We start from the raw sequence: 11,012 nt of genomic DNA on the forward strand, positions 1-11,012 counted from the left end.
AAAGAATAATACTATTTAATACTGAATATTACAGTATTCAGTATTACATAGTATACATAGTATTACATAGTATAACATAGTATTACATAGTATAACAACATGTACATTACATGGACAATTAAGAGTAAAACTAGCTATTATAAGTAACCAGAGATGACCAAATAAATGAAACATATGGATTTATGACCAATATTTTATCATCTTATATAAGGAAAATTCTAATACAAAGGGCATGGCCTGAAAACACCTTTCCACTCCGTATTAAGGAATAATTTTACATCAAAAGACTATGAAGAAGAAAAAAGAATATGAAGACTGCTGGGGTTGGTAGCACATGCCTATAATCACAGCTATGTAAGAGGCTAAGGTAGTAAAGACTGTAAGCATTGAAGCCAACCTGAGCAATTTAGCAACATTCAGTCTCCAAATTAAATAAAAAGACTTGAGGGATATAGCACTATCTCCAGTTCAATCAATCAATCAGAAATAATAATCTTAGAATGAGAAAACAAAGCTACAGAAAATAAATATGGCTGGTTGGGTTGGAACATATCTGTAACCCCAACATAAAGATGAGACTAAAGGATTACAAATTTGAGTCCCACCTGGGTAACACAGCATGACCCTGTCTCAAAATTCAGAAAAATAAAACTGGGTCAACAAGGAAACTCATGGTCAAGTACCCCTGGTTGGATCCCCAGTACCACCCACCACAAAAAATTTAGAAAATCCATCTGATTTATTGTACACAGTTCAAGAAAACTGAAGAGAATCATGTAATTATGCAATAAAAACGTTCAGAACTGGAGTTTGCAAAATTTGAGAAGCTTCTAAACAAATAAAAATCTCAAAACTGGTAACACCTAATACATTTAACCACATTAAAAGAACATTATGCAAAGGTTTTTATGGCTCTATTAAGGTATTTGGAATCATAATTGATAAAAACAAAGTAAACCAAATAAAAGAGAAAACTAAGACTTTTTTTTCTTTTTTTGGCAGTACCAGGGATTCAGAGAGAAGAGATCGATCTCCTGTGATCACAGCAGACAACTGGGAAAAGTACCAACACTACATATGTGATTTATATATATCAGAAATAAACTCTAGATATTGCTACAACTACACTGAGAAAAAAGGAGAAAATTAGGATTCGGGAGAGTGGTATAGAAGGGATTAACATGTTCTCTAATAGTAACTGAAAATGCTAAAAATTTTCAAAAACCTACTTAGTAGCAGTATAATCACAGTACTTAGAAATGAAAAAGTAGCAGTGCTTGGTGAAGCATGCCTGTAATCCCAGTACCTGTGAGGCTGAGGCAGGGGAATTGCTAAGAGTACATGGTATGTTCAACATCAGTGTGGAAATGGGGGAGACAGCTCAGGGCCTAAGTGTCAGTCTGACAAGTGCAAGGCCTGAGTTTGATTCCCAGGACTATGATGATGATAATAAGATCAGCCAGATAGCTCAGCAGATTAAAGTGCTTACTTAGGCAGATGCAGGATCCAGGGGTTCAATCCCTGGCCTGCCATGCTGGCCCTCACCCTGGAGCACATTGAGATGGCAAATGACACTGGGTGTGGTGGCATGCACCTGTAATCTCAGGCTTGGGAGACTAAAAACAGGAGGGTAACTACAAGTCTGACCTGTGTAGTGAGACCCTGTACACCCTGTACTAAATACATGATGATAATAAAAACTATACACATAATACTTAGGAGAAAAATAAAACAAAAAAACTTTAGAAAACGGTATTTTACTAAGAAGTGCCTAGAAGGTGGACTACCCAAGAGAAAAGATTTTGCATTCTGTCCTTGGTTTCCCCCATTAATGCTTTGCAAATACCCATGTCTGTCCTTTCTTCAGATAAACAAAGAGCCACAACACTACAGTTCACACATTATGTGCCTGCTAATAAAAAGGATTTATATAAACAAATGCAGGCTAATCAGCATCCTCAGCATTCACTCTTCCATTCTTCCATCCGCCCAAGTCTCAAGGGCTGGTGAGCTGTATAATCTTTAGAAAAAGCACCTTTCTATTACTGCTTGTAAGGGTTTTTTGGGGAGTCGTTTTGTTATTCCAAAGGGGCTCAGTCCTTCTTGGCAGCTGCCTTCCTCATGGCAGCCAGCATGATGCTCAGCTCTTGAGGCAGATATGCATCCCCACCCTTTTCTCAATGAACTTGAGGGCACATTTGTCCTTGGAGACCTTAAGCAGCTCCATGGCACACTGATCCTAGGGGGAGAAACCACCACACACCTCCTGAGATCACGCCCCACACAAACTTGGTGTGTTTGGTCAGGCATCCATGACAGCAGTTGTGCCTCGGTTTGCTCACATTCTTAGTCACCTTGTAGGCCCTGTTGAGGCCCACAGCCATGGGATAGCTGAGGGCCATCATTACTGTTCTTCAATGGTTGCTATGGCAGAAGACTGCTTGTAAGTTTCAGAGCAAAATATCCAGTGTTTCTGCATGGGGTACTGGCTAACAAAATGATCAACACAGATTATGTGGTGCCTAAGAATAATCTTTCCCCTGGAAATGAAAAGAAATTTGAACCTAGCTTTCCATTATTTTACCAATTCATATTACCAACTATAGTAGTTATAATCCCAGGAAAGGGGTTAGGATTGTACAGCCCCATTCAGCCTATCCTTAACTGCCTTACAGAGAAACCACAGGGCAAGAGAATAGTGATGTCCCAAACTCACACCCCAAGTGATGGTAGGCAAGGTACAGATAGACTAACACTAGAGCTAGTATTTTTTGATCTCTAGTTTTCAAGACTGAATAGTTTCTGACTAGTCCTATTTTCAGCGAAATAGGCTATCTCAAAGGTAAAGGGCAAGGGCTGGGGATCTGGCTCAGTGGTAGAATGCTTGCCTAGCAATCTAGAAGCCCTGAGTTCGATCCTCGGCACCAAAATCTATCAATCAATCTCCCCTAAAAAATAATTCAACCAAAAAAATACAGTAAAATCAAAAAAGGTAAAGGGCATGACTAGGATGTGTGAGGGCCTAGGTTTGACCTCCAGCACTACAAAATACATTTTTAAAGTTTTTTAAAAATAAGAAAAAAAAGAAAGGACCTGTCAAATAGCTCAGCGAATTAAAGCGGCTGCAAGCAGGCACAGGGGCCAGGAATTCAATCCCGGGACCTGCCAGGCCAGCCCTGCCCTGCCCCCAGGGTATGCTGAGATGGCAACTGAGACTGGGAATGTCCTACTAACCGGTTTTGAAACTGTCTCACTGATACTTGTTTCTCAATAAAATTAATAAAAAAATAAATAAGACTGGGCATGGTGGCATGCACCTGTAATCCCAGCTCTTGCAAAGTTGTAAATAGGAGGATCACTAGTCCAATCTAGTAGTAAGACCCTGAACACACTATAGATCCTTCCCTAAAATACAAAAAATAAAAATAAAAAATAACAAATGAACCAAAATCTATCATCTGAACAGAACATTAAATGAGATATACAAAAAACAGACAACATATACCATTTTGAAGCCCTTGTTTTCTTAAATATAGTATCATGTTTATTTTAAATTTGTGGTTCAAAGGCTGGCCAAATAGCTCAGCTCATTAAAGCGCCTACTTAGGCAGACATAGCAGAGGCCCAGCATACGGAGCCAATCCTGCCCCTGGGGCATACTGAGACAGCAACTGAGACTGGGTGTGGTGTCCTGTGCCTGTACTCCCAGCTCTTGGGAGGCTGAACACAGGTGGATCACTATGAGTCCAATCTATGTAATGAGGACCCTGTAGAACCTTAATAAAAATTTTTAAAAAATTAAAAATTGAGGTTCATCTGCTGTGAAATCTAACTATATGTTATCTCCAAGATGCAAACTAGACTTTAAGAAAAGATAGAAAAATAAAAACTGGGGCCAGGGAGATGGCTTAGTAGAATAAGCGCTTGCCTGGCAAGCGCAAGGGACTGAGTTCAATCCCTGGTTCCGTGAAAGAAAAAAAAAGAAAAAGAAAAACTAAAACAGAACAAAAAATCCCACTGAAAATCAACATAAAATGGGATCTAAGACTATCATCATGATCATCAAATGTACCCCCTAAATGGCAAGTGTTAGAAACTCAATCCCCAATGCAGCAGTGTTGACCAGCTACATATGTTTTGTTGTTGTTTTAATGTATTTGGCACAGAGTCTCACTAAGCAGTTCAGACTTATAGAGATCCTCCTGTTTTCAGCCTTCCTGACGCTGGGATTACAGGCGTGCAAGACGTTGGCTCAATACCCACATTGCAGGGTGACATGGCATGTGGTACGGGGGATCCAATCCCAGTTCTGACACTTGCCTAAGTAGGCACTTAGTCTGCTGAGGTATCTTGCCGGCCCAGACCAGCTACATATATATTCACAAATGAATTACTAGCATTTTAAGGGAATGGAGTTTTGATAAAAGGAAGAGTACATACCCCTGTCCTGTAGGCACGACCACATACCATGTTCTCTTGCCTATTTGTTTTTCTATCAAATGAGGCAGAAAGGCCTTCACATGAATAAATTAAAAGGGCCTTCACTAGATGTAGGGTTTCAGTCTTAGATTTCTCAGCCTCCAGAACTATGAGAAATGCATGCTGAGGCAGGAGGACTGCCATGAATTACAGGTGAGCCTGGGCTATACAGTTCAAGGCCAGCCAGAACTGCACAGCAAGACCCTGCCTCAAAAAAAAAAAAAAAAAAAAAAAAAAAGAAAAAGAAAAAAAAGAAAGAAAGAAAACTGTTCTTAGAAAATACCCATTTGTTAGTATTTTGATATAACAAAAGCTTTACTACAAGGTACAAAGAACAAGACAGAGTAGTACGTACATGGTAAAAAGGAATAATACAGTGTTAAGCTATAGCCATTTACAGGGCTGGGAAGACGGTTCAGCGGCATAAGCACCTGCCTGGCATGAGTTTAATCCCCAGTACCACAAAAAAACAAATCACACACATACATGTTATAAATATATATGTAATAAAAATGACTACAAAATATGCCAAGTAACAAATGAGAGAAATGGAGAAATACGTAAATTTATATTATATTTGGAGATCTACTCACTTCTCAAAAACTGATATCGTGGGGGAAACTACCCACTCAGGCCCTCCCTCCTGTCCCTCTCTCAGGACAGGAGCTTTCTCTCTCTCAATAAATATATTCTGCTCATAACCTCCGTTTGTTCCTAAAATCTATTCTTCGGTTTTAGAGAACATGAACTCATGCAGGTCAGGTCCAGAGATCATTTTTCCCTATGTCATTTGGAGATTCCCTATATGGTTTGGAGGTCACCCACCCAAGACCAGTTTTTCCTCCCTGTATCATTTTGGAGTTTCCCACCGAGATCATTGGACGGAGGAGCATCCACCTGCTCTGGAGAGGGCTACTCAGGGACGCCTGGGTGCAGAATCAATTAGAAAAAAGTAAAAAAAAAAAAAAATCCACTTTTGACTCTGAGGGAAGTCCATTACAAATATAAAGGACTTGTGGGAGTGAAAACTTCATAGAAATGAAAGGAAGAAGCTGTTTTGGACAGCTGGGCTGGCAGAGCACAGACCAGAGGGGATGATGCAGGATGCATGAATTCCCAGCAAAGCTTCCACATCAGTGAGCTCCAATTTGCCTCCAGCTCAGATCCTTCAGTTCCTGATACAGGTTCCAACAGGACTCTGCAGTGAGCTTCAGGTCCTCCACCTGACTGGATCTTTCAGCTTCACCATGCAGATGACTGGTTTGCATTCTTCCCTATTCGACTCTGCAGGCAGCCAACGTAAACTTACCTTGCAAATTACATATATACATATTATATTAGATATGTTACTACAGTGAATTCTTACTGATAAAGATTTCAGTACCAGAGAAGTGGAGACACTGCTGTGACTGGGTATGTGGTTCAGAAGTCTTTAGAGCTGGCTTGTAGGAGGAGCTGGCTTGTAGGAGGTGTTAGTAAAGGTTTAGAGATAACTATCTAAAAAAGAAGCACTAAAATGTTGTGAGCCAAGTTTGATGAGAGATACTGGCCAGACCTCTGAAAACTAGCATGGTGAAAGTAGTGCAGCCAAAGACCAGGTTCAGGGGCTTTCTTTTGGGAAAGAAGGACTCCATTGGCAGTTGGACTCCAGGCCTTGTGTGTTATGCTCTCTCAGAAAATTTACCTGCATTTTGCTCATGTTCAGAGATAATGTAGGAAGCTGAAATTAAGGGCAGTGGACTAATTAATCTGGGGGAAGAAATGTTAAATTAATGTCAAGTCTAATGTTAAGGTAGTGGCATGGCTACTGATGGAAGCTTTTAGCAAGCTCTACCTTGAAACTCAATAACAAATCTCCAGAATGATAAAAAAATTTTTGAGTTTGGCCAAAAAAGAATCTCCAGTGAAGTTTCAGCCTGCAAAGATGGAGCAGAGGAGAACTTGGTTGCTGAAAAGATTAGCATGAAAGAGCCAAGTGTTTTGGAACAGGACAGTAGAAAATTACCTGAAGATATTAAAAGAATCAGCAGGACTCTGTTCTTTGCAGCCTTGATATTTGCAAAGGGTTAAGACTTTGCTTTGTGAAAAGAGTCCCAGAGCATCAGGTTCCAGAATGGCCACACCTAGGAATTTGTTTCTCCACATTAGATTCATAGTGCTCATCCATCTAAACACTTGTCCCCTACAGCTGGCTACCATTCTATTACACATCATCCAAGTTGTGCTGGTTTTAAGTGGATGCAGAACAAGAGTTGTGGGGTCAGAAGACTTCCACCCAGGTTTAAGAAGAATGCCTGGGAGACCGGGCAATATACCCCGAAGAGGGCAGTGTGTGAAATTGAGAGTAAGTAGGGAAAAGTACAGTGGAGATCTGAGAAGGTTAGAAAATGAATACAGATCATCTGAGGAGAGTCACGACAACTGCATAAGGCCAGACTAATAGAAAGGCCATCAAGGCTGTAACTGCTAGAAATGCTGTAGGGACAGAGCTATCCAAGCTCTTAGGAGTTGACATCTTGCCAAAGATTGTCGTGGACATGGAACAACGGGAGCTAATATTTGCCCTGCTGGAGCTTGGTCTTGCTTCGTTCCCATTCTTTTCTAGCCCCATATTTCTACCCTTTGGAATGGAAATCTTTATTTGTATCATTGTATGTTGGAAGTGTTTAACTTTTTTTTTTCATTTTTATAGGAGCTCACAGTTAAAAGTACCTTAAATGTCAAAAAACAAACAAACAAACAAACAAAAAAACCAAGTGATATTGCATGTAGATAAAAGTAAGATAGACGCTGAGTCTGGTGACCCACACCTGTAATCCTAGCACTTAGGAAGCTGAACCAGGAGGACTGCCATGAGTCTGAGGCCAGCTAGGGCTACATAAGCCATGTTTAAGGCTAGCCTGCTAACCTCCCTGTCTCAAAAACAAACAAAAAAACAGCATAAATAAGATCTAGACAGTAGAATTAACAATTAGAAGGGCCAGCCAGATAGCTTAGTGGATTAAAGCACCTGTTTAAGCAGAGCACAGCAGCCAGGATTTGATCCCAGGTGTGCCACGCTGGCTCTGCCCCTGGAGTGAGCTGAGAGGTGACTGAGACTGGGCATGGTGGTATACACCTATAATCCCAGTACTTGGGAGGCTGAAAACAGGACAATCACTAAGAGTCCGACCTGCGTAGTGAGACCCTGTAGACCCTGTCCTAAATACATTTAAAAAAAAAAAAAAAAAAATTAGACATGCTATAGAATTCTAGAGAGAAAACGAAGTATTTTCAGAGGTACATGCTTGAAGCCAAAAAGCAAGCCCCAATAAAATCCAAAGAATCAATATCCAAAATTATGTTCTTTAAACATAATGTAAGAGATGGGGTAATTCTTTGGGCCCCCTTCTGTCTCTCTGACAGGAGCTTTTTTCTCTCAAATTCTTTCTACTCTTTAAAAAGAAAAAAAAAGTATTTTTTTGAAGTCATATACTTAGATACTAAACATACTAAATGACTCCTGTGCTAAAAAGGAAAAAAATTTTTTTTTTTTTTTTCAGAACCAGGGATTGAACTCGGGCCCTTGAGCTTGCCAGGCAAGTGCTTATTCTACTGAGCTATCTCCCCAGCCCCCAATAAATAAATATTTTTAAAAAACCAAAATGCAGGTGGCATTGGAAGTTTTAAAATAATATATACAGAAAAATTTCAGCCTTAAATATTTATCAAAAATCAAAGAGTTAAGTGTTAAATTCAAGAAGCCTAAAATGTACAAAATTAATAGAATAAAAAGGGAAAAAAATTGGTGCCAATGGTATAGCCCAGTGGTAGAAGTTCTAGTTCATAGGTTGGATCCCTAGTGTCTAAAAACAAACAAACAAAAAAAAAGAACTGGAAGCCATGGCACACACCTGAGCATTCAAGAGGCTGTGGCAGGAAAACTGCATCGAGTTGAAACCAGCTTGTGCTACACAGTAAGATCCTATCTCAAAAAACTAAAAAACCAAAAACAAACAAAAAGAATCAATGAAACAAGAGACCAACAAAACAACTAGTAAAAAATAAAAACAAAAAAAGATTTGAAAAGAAACCTAAAGTAGTTTCAGGGCCGGCCAAATAGCTCAGTGTATTAAAGCACCTGCAAGCAGGGGCCAGTTCGATCCCCAGGCCTGCAGTGCCAGCCCCACCCCCGGGGCATACTGAAATGACAATTGAGACTAGGTGTGGTGGCTCATGCCTGTAATCCCAGCTCTTGGGAGGCTGTAAACAGATGGATCACTACGAATCTGATCTAGTAGTAAGACCCTGAACACCCTGTAGACCCTTCCCTAAAATAAAAATTTTTTAAAAAGTAGTTTCAAGTTAAACTTATACAATATATCTCTTGTTGCTCTCCAGCAAAAAAATATTTAAAAATTAGGAGGAGCTGCAGTTCCAGCTACTCAAGGAAGCTGAGGCAAAAAGATCACAAGATGAAGCCTAAGCAAGGCAACTTGGCAAAAATAAGGCTGCAAAAACCCTAGATTCAATCTCAGTGTCAATCAATCAATCAATTGAAAATAATTAAAAACAATAAAACAACAGAAAAATTTTAAAGGTTATGAGTAACTATATGGCAAGAAAAGAGCTAGAGGCCAGCCTGAACTACATAGTGAGCTCAAAGCCAGCCAGAACTACATATATAGCAATACTCTGCTGCCAGAACAAAAACAAAACCAAAAAACTAAATTATATAAACATTAAGCTCAAAAGACAGTTTGGTAGTAACACTTATTCACATTAGAATATCTGACTATGGTAGGAGGAGAAAAATGAAGGTGGATATAAGTAACATAAGGTAGACTGTACAGATCAAAGAGAATAGCTGGGCATAGTGGTACCTGCCTGTAATCCCAGCATTCAGGAGGCTGAGGCAGGATGATCATTGTGAGTTCAAGACCAGACTGGTCTACAAGGTGATCTCAAGGCCAGCCTGAACTGCATAGGGAAACCCTGTCTCAAAAGCAATAGCAAAAACAATACCCCAAAGATAATTTCCTTTGTTTTTATAACTCAAAGAGAAAAGGGCTGTAGGTGGATATGTTAATCAGCAGAAACTTCCAGAAAAATGCTGGAAATACATAGCAGAATTAACATATAGAAAAAGTAAAGACAGGCAAGTTTCCCCTAGAATTGGTATTGAATTGAGAAGGGGCTCTGTACCGTAGACCTATACCACCAGTTCTTTTTCAAGACAGGGTCTGCTTAACTGCTCAAGCTGGCATCAAACCTGTCATCCTCTTACCTCAATCTCTCACATATTACCCTATCCGGAAAGAATCCTTTTACATACTCAGCAGAAGCTTGGTTTTTCTGGTACTAGGAGTCAAATTCAGGGTCTTGTGCTTGCTAGGAAGGCACTGTACCACTGAGCTAAATCCCCAGCCCATACTAAAAAGAAGTTTTGATAGTGAGACTTACATACACACTTCATGAGGAGAAAATTATATTTTTAAGTACTGGAAAACATTTCCTATATAAATCACCTACTTAAGTTAATTTTAATTTTTCATTCATGACTTTTTTTTTTTTTTAATGTATTTGTTGTTGCAGGGTCTCACACTAAGCAGCTTGGACTTGTGGTGATCCTTCCTACTTTCAACTGGGATTACAGGTGCCACTATGCCCAGATCAGCTCAGCCCATCCTGGGGGCAGAGCTGGCATGGCATGTGGTGCTGGGGATCGAACTACAGTCCCTGCACTTGCCTAAGCAGGCATTTTAGTCTGCTGAGTTATTTCACCAGACCAAGATTAATCATTAGAAGTAAAATAAAATTTTTGTTTTGTATTACTGGGGACCGATCCCAGAACCTTGCCTATGCTAGGCAAGCACTCTACTATTCAACTGTATCCCCACTCCTTTTTGAAAGAAGGTCTCGCCAAATTGCCCAAACTGGCCTGAAACTTGCAATTTTCCTGACTGTTTTTCAAGGAGCTGAGACAACAAGTGTTAACATATCCACCAAAATACAGATTTGTTGAGACAAGGTCTAGGCTGAAACTTGAGATCCCTACTGGGATGCAGCACCACATAGGACTCTAGTAAAGATGTTTAAAGAGAAAACACACACAACAGAAAAGTTAACAACATCCATTCACCATTCCATCCCACCTTCACAGAGGCAAGGCCTGTAAGTAAAAAACAGGCTACTTGTCATAGAAAGCAAGAAAACAGAGAAAAGCATATTTCACCCCAGTATTCTGCTGGCTCAATCTTTCAGGACAGTGCCAACAAGCCTGGCATCACCTAGCCTTGCCTGAAATTACTGCCAATACATAGAAGTGTCGGCCAGCTAGGTTTGTCACCATTTAAGGTGATATTCAACTGCCACCAGATGGCAGCAAACCACAGCTAGGATCAGGTCAGATTAGAATCAAGTCATTTGATTTTTATGACTTAAAATCACAGGCAAAACACTGGGGATGAAGCTCAGTGACACAAGCTCTTGCCTGGCAATCGCAAGGTCCCGAGTTCGATTCCCAGTACAAAAAAAAAAAAAAAAAAAAAAAA

At 39.9% G+C, this 11,012-nt stretch overlaps 1 protein-coding gene across 2 annotated transcripts in view; it reads right to left on the minus strand.

Annotated features, from left to right (window-relative positions):
* Ube2r2 (ubiquitin conjugating enzyme E2 R2) overlaps window positions 1–11,012 on the minus strand; it is a 106,230-nt gene that overhangs the window by 68,001 nt on the left and 27,217 nt on the right. The window lies entirely within an intron of this gene.

The sequence above is a fragment of the Octodon degus genome, unplaced genomic scaffold, assembly GCF_000260255.1.
Source record: "Octodon degus isolate 3935 unplaced genomic scaffold, OctDeg1.0 scaffold00045, whole genome shotgun sequence".
Lineage (NCBI taxonomy): Eukaryota > Metazoa > Chordata > Mammalia > Rodentia > Octodontidae > Octodon > Octodon degus.